The sequence below is a fragment of the Carlito syrichta genome, unplaced genomic scaffold, assembly GCF_000164805.1.
Source record: "Carlito syrichta isolate Samal-C Ts95f unplaced genomic scaffold, Tarsius_syrichta-2.0.1 Scaffold143125, whole genome shotgun sequence".
Lineage (NCBI taxonomy): Eukaryota > Metazoa > Chordata > Mammalia > Primates > Tarsiidae > Carlito > Carlito syrichta.
In genome coordinates, this window is record NW_007087221.1 from 44157 (window position 1) to 50088 (window position 5932).

Consider the following 5932-nt stretch of genomic DNA (forward strand, 5'->3'; position numbering starts at 1 on the left):
GAGGCGGAAGGATCGCCGGAGCCCAGCAGGTCGAGGCTGCGGTGACCAGGAGTGGCCACTGCACTCCCAGTCTGGGTGACAGAGTGAGACTCCAACTCAAAAAAAAAAAAAAAAAAAGAGAAATTTTTAAAAAACCACACACAGCCAAACCAGTACCTTTCCAGACACGCTATGTGTCACTCTGAGCCACTGATAAGCCAATCAGCGCTAAGGCGCTCACACCAGGCCAGGTGCTGTGACTCACATCTGTAATTCTAACAGTTTGGAAGGCCAACACAGGAAGATCACTTGAGCCTAGGAGTTCAAGACCAGCCTGGGCAACATAGCTAGTCTGTCTCTTTATTTTTAAATAAATAAAAAGAACCTGACTATTCTAATGCTGACAATGAGAGCTGCAATTAGTTCTTAGAGAGTCAACACAACCTCACCTCAGTGCCCTGGAGCTTTTACCCAAACTCTCTCTCATGCTGTGGGTTCAAGCCCTTCTAGAAGGAGGATTAACGGCTCTTTCCTGCCGTAAGACTAGTTTGTGGAGAACACTCTCTGGTGTACAAGTCCAGTCGAAGACAGGGCAGTGACCCTCTACCCCACAAGGCTAGCTCGTCTGTTGAACCTGCTTCCTGAGTGCAATCAGGCACATGGAAGGCCCAGGCTGCTGATCTGCCTGAACTCTCAGGCAAAACTGATATTCTACTACTTTAACCCCAGCATAAATTTCTCATGAGGGGAAGAGCATGAACTTTGGAGACAAACAGTTGTGAGTTCAAATCCCAGTTCTGCCATTTTCAGTATGATCTTGGAATAGTACTCAGTTTCTTTGATCTCAATTTCCTCATTTATGAACTGGGAATAAAACCATTCTTCACAGAGTTGTGAGGACAGAAGGAAATAAATTATGTAAAGTACCTGGCCTGGGCCTGGCACACAGTAGGTGCTCAATACCCGTTAGTTTCTTTCCTCTTCTGCCCTAGAAGAAATGACAGGGAAACTTACTAAGTGAGACTTGCCCAAATCAAATTTATTACTTGAAGCACAGGACAGAGGACTAGACAAGCGACCTTCAAGGCCTCTTTGCACCCCCAAGTCCATGGTTCTGCCTATATTTCCTAGCAAGAACCTCCAGTGTCTGCGGTCCCTCCAGCCCCTTCTTTCAGTCTTTGTTTCCCGACATCACTCTCCAGAGTAGAGAGACACACTCACTTCAGAATGGAGGGGAAATAGCAAGAAGAGCCCTGAGCCCTGGCAGAAGGGGGAGGGAGACGGCCTGCAGGTCCGCAGCATGCGCCCCACAGGCTGCCCAACCATGCAGCTGTTCAGCTGGGAGCAGCCTGGAGCAGGATGAGGGGGGAGGCACTGGCACAGACCAAGGGGCGCAAATGCAGGGCTCTTCCCAGGACACAGCTCGCCTCTCCTCAGTCCTCTTCTGCTTCTGCACATCCTGCCACCAAGGACCACTCAACATTCCTCTCCCCAACACCAAGGCAGCCACGCCTTCACATGGCTGTTCCCTCTGCCTCTTCTTTCTCTTTTTAGGCCCTGTCTGGGTGTTACATCCTTCTAAGGCCACAGGCTGAATGAGCTGGGATTTGCTCTGGGAAGCCCTAATACTTCTCACTAAGATCTAGACCAGAGCTTATGACATGTATCCTAGTGGTGGACATTTTTGTCTTCTCCATAACAATAGAAGCCTTTCAAGGGCAGAGCCTTTGTCCCACAGTCACTGTACCGCATCACTCGGCAGCAGAGGCCGTGGCACACAGGAGGCACAGGTTAGCGTTTCCATACATAATGGAAGGTGAGCGGTTGAAGAGTAACATTAACAGGCGGAAGTGAAGGAAAGCTTTTTGTTTTGTTTTGTTTAAACCAAGGTTGTTCTATTCCTGCTCATGGAAAAGCTCCTCCTTGGGAACCCCATTCTTTGAAGAATACCTCAGGTCTCCTCAAAGATTCCCCATGGCACCCTCAACCAGCAGCTCCCAGACCCAGTCATATGTCAGAATCACTTTGGACAATTCAGCCACATATTACTGGGATCCAGACCTGGAGACTGATTCTGTAGATCTGGGACAGAACCCTGCACAGCACAGAGGATCTGATGATTAGCGAGGCTGGGGTGAGGGGGAGGCAGAGTCTAGCAATCACAGCTGCCTCTCCCACCAAGAATTACCTCCTCACATGCCATCAGAAAATGAACTAAGCACATCATGTCCACTTTCCTACTTAAAACCTTGCATGGATTCCTCACTGCCTACAGGCTAAAGCTCAAATCTCTTGGTGTGGTTTTCAAGAAACCTGCTAGGTCCCCTCCAGCCTGATCTCTCACCACTCTCCAGATGATCTGCACAATGCAGATGTGTTTGTAGAGTCCCTTCCTCTGTTTATCCCTTTCTCCCACCTTGTTCTCTGGAGAACTACTCAGCTTCAAAGACTCTGCAACCCTGAGGCCACTCTCTGATCATCCTCCTCTATGTGACCCTGTCTTCAACAATCTTAGCACCAAGCATCTAGAATATCCGCAGCTACCGCTAGAGCTAGGCATGCAGTACCTGCTGGACCCTAACATTAATCCCGTAAGCCTGGATTCCCTGTCACTGTATGCATGGCTGAGGTGAGTGGATTACCTGAGCCCGTGGGTTCGAGACCCGCCTGGGCAGCGAGACCTCATCTCTACAATAAATCAAAAATATCAGCCGAGCGTGGTAGCACATGCCTGTAATTCTGGCAACTTGGAAGGCTGAGGCAGAAGGATCACCGGAGCCCAACAGGTCGAGGCTGCAGGGGCCGGGAGTGGCCACTGCACTCCAGTCTGGGCGACAGAGTGAGACTCCAACTCAAAACAAACAAACAAACAAAAAAAAAAACAAACCAAGAGGGCAAAACACCTATCTCCTAGCATCACTGCAATTACTAATATACCTATTCTCTAGACTATGAACTCCTTGTAGACAGGGACCATGTATGATTCACTTCTGCACTCACAGTTGGCCCAAGGCCTGGCACAGATCAGGGGTCAGTTGAATGTTTGCAGAACAAATGCCAGGCAAGAGGAAGACTGGGCATCAATGTGGGCAATGGCTGGTCTAAATGAATGAATGTCAGTATCATTTCCTCCCACTGGTAACAGAAGTGATGCAGGCTAGGCAGGCACCAAGGACCAAGTTCCCTAAGGATAGGGACTAGCTCATCCATCTGTGTAGCCCACATGAAGGTCCTGGCACAGAGGTCGCTTTGATGCTTGCTGAGTGAATTAAGCATCATGAGATGGTTTATTAGACATACTGACTGATCATCTGCTCCAATTCCTTGAGGAAGCAGTGGGAGAATTGGGTCTCAAGAGTCTCTTTAAACCAGACTGGGCAAAGGCCCAGGGGATGCTGTAGAGAGATCAAGGTGGAGGAGAACAAGCAGGGGGAAGGGCAGGATGGTCGCACCTCCCCCAACCGCTGGTGTACACTCTAGCCAGTCTCCTGGGGGCTCAGCGAGTGCACACCTGGATTGCAAACCGCTCAGCCCAAGGGAGAACAAAAGCATTAGCAGAACTAGCAGGTGAGGAACACTCAGGCTTTGGAGGGCCACCTGACATAGCTTCTGCCCCCTCCAATGCCTATTCTCCTGTCATGTACTAGGTGCTGCACGGGTTGCTTCTCTCATGAAGCTGATGAGGCTCAGAGAGGGGAAGAAACATGCCCAGTCACAAAACTAGAAGGAGGCTGAGCTGGGAGTTCAACCCAAGTCTCTGAACATTATTCCCCATTGCTCCCTTCAACTGCTTAAGCTGTTTTGTTTTGTCTTTTACTAACAAGGCAGTAACTAACTGTTAGTCTTCTTGTGAAGTAAATGAGCATTTGGTTTCTTAGGGAACAGATCGATGTGGCTGAGTGGCCAGAAACAATTGACTTTGGGGAGCCCAATGAAGCTCGAGGTTCTGCATTTAACTATAATAAGTGAGGGGCCTGGAGAGAGCCAGAGGGGTGGAAGGAGCACATGCTATCCAAGGGCTCAAATGCTACCCAGAAACATTTCCTGATATTGTGGAAATGTGGGCCCAGCACCATCAGACCTTTAGAGTTTTAAGAGGTACAGATCCAGACTTGTGGGAGATCTTGATTTTTAAAACACTGGCTCAAATTAAAACAAAAACAATAAGCCTGTAGCCTGGAAGGGGACTTACTATCGCTTTTGGGTTCGGTTCGGCAGACAACACTGAGTCTCACCTTCCTTACCCACTCTGTATACAGAGGACAGGGTCAGGAGTGGCAGTGGGAGCCTGAAGTCCTCACCAAAGACACGCCTGCGGGCGGAGCCACGATGGTCCCCTACCCTTGCCCCAGGTACTCTGCATCAGGGCATCGAAGCCAGCTTCTGCCGTCCAGACCCCAATCCCAGCTAACAGTAGGGCAACCACAACAGAATTTGTCAGTTTGTTTCACCTCTTTGTGGCTGCAGTTAAAAAACTAAAAGTACTATTTAAAAAATTCCCCGAAGTACAAGAGTATCTCCTTTCTTCCTTTGTTCCTTTCTTCCTTTCTTTTTTTTGCCTGACATCCATAGTGGAAGTCATCTGGGCAAATGTTTCGTTGCTCTGAGTTTCTGTTTCTTCATCTGAAAACAAGAGTATATTTATATCCTTCAGTTTGCTGATTAACATCTGTTACTCACCAGGCACAGGAGTACAATGGTGAGTGACATGGTTCCTGCACTCTTATAAAGTGTACACATAAAAACAGACAAATAATTTATATTTGTACTAAATGCTCAGGAGAAATACAGGGGAGGTGGGAAGATTAGAAGGTAGGTAAGGTGCCTGGCACAAACAAACGAATGAGTTGGCAGGTCAAGCAGTAAAGGAGATAAGAACATGGTAGGAACCTAGATGTCAGAGCTCTTGGCAAAACTGTGTCGTCCTCAATAAAAAAGGAATGGTTAAGCCACCATTCAAGCTTTCTGGTACCTGTGTGGCAGAGCCCCTACAGTACCACACAGTCTGTTGCATGGGAAGGAGGGGAGACACCAGCTCCCTGGCTCTCCCTTCTCCCACACTGCCCTTTTGGAGAACAGCACTCCCACAGGGGCCCGGACTAGGCTAGAGGGGAAAGCAGCCTCGGGGTTGGAAGCCAGACCCAGCAGGGGTGAGGTCCAACCTGGGGAGTCTACTCTGGAACTAGCTCAGCCCAGGGCGGGAGGTGGGGGAGGGAGTGAAGGTGGGGCTTCTCACACTCAGTAAGTGGTGACGTCTTCGTTAATTGAAAACCTTCTTATTGTGATCTGAGACACAAAGAGACCACCTCAAAACCGGGTGACGATAAGCCCAGGCTCTGGACTGATTCGTTGTCTCCCTCATTCACCTTGTTATTTCCGTTCTGTGTCAGCAAGGCCCTGAGCTAGGCCAGGAGGCTCAGAGGCAGACGACAGGGTCCGTGCCCCTGTGGAGCTCCCGGTCGGGGGCGGGGGGCAGACACATCGACAGAACGTCTGGTCACAGAACGGGGAGTGCGGCCAGAGGGAAGCACAGAGGGCCGTGGGCACGGAGGGGGAGCCTGACGCAACGGGGAGGTCAGGGAAGGCTTTCTGGGAACGGGACCCCAAACGGCATCCCCACTCACATGCACAATTCCAGAGATTCTACTAGAAGGCTGTCAAGAGCCATGCCTTCTGGCTGCACCAGCCTCCCAGAGTCCCCTGCTGCCCGATGCAGTGTCTGCAGAGCCAAACGCATCTTCCGCCACGCCTCATCCTCATCCGGCGCCGCATCCGACCCTCCAAGACTCCTGCAGGAGCCTGCCTTCCTGGGCAGGCTCGGCCAAAAGACCAACTCAAAACTCTTTTGTCAGAGCAAGCGTGGGGACAGCCGCCCAGCCCCGGGTGCCACCGCCCTCCCGGACCAGTGCGGCCCGTGCCGCCCGCCTCGCTCGCAGCGGGCACCGGCGGGGTA

General features: G+C 50.6%; 1 protein-coding gene across 1 annotated transcript in view; it reads right to left on the reverse strand.

Annotated features, from left to right (window-relative positions):
• Window positions 1-5932, reverse strand: part of FAM193B (family with sequence similarity 193 member B) — a 36199-nt gene extending 30267 nt beyond the window's left edge. Inside the window, exons 1-2 of the mRNA XM_008050172.2 lie at window positions 5604-5932; window positions 907-967 (exon numbers count right to left, since the gene is read on the reverse strand). The gene's annotated coding sequence lies outside the window, so the exon portion shown is untranslated. The remainder of the gene's footprint in view (window positions 1-906; window positions 968-5603) is intronic.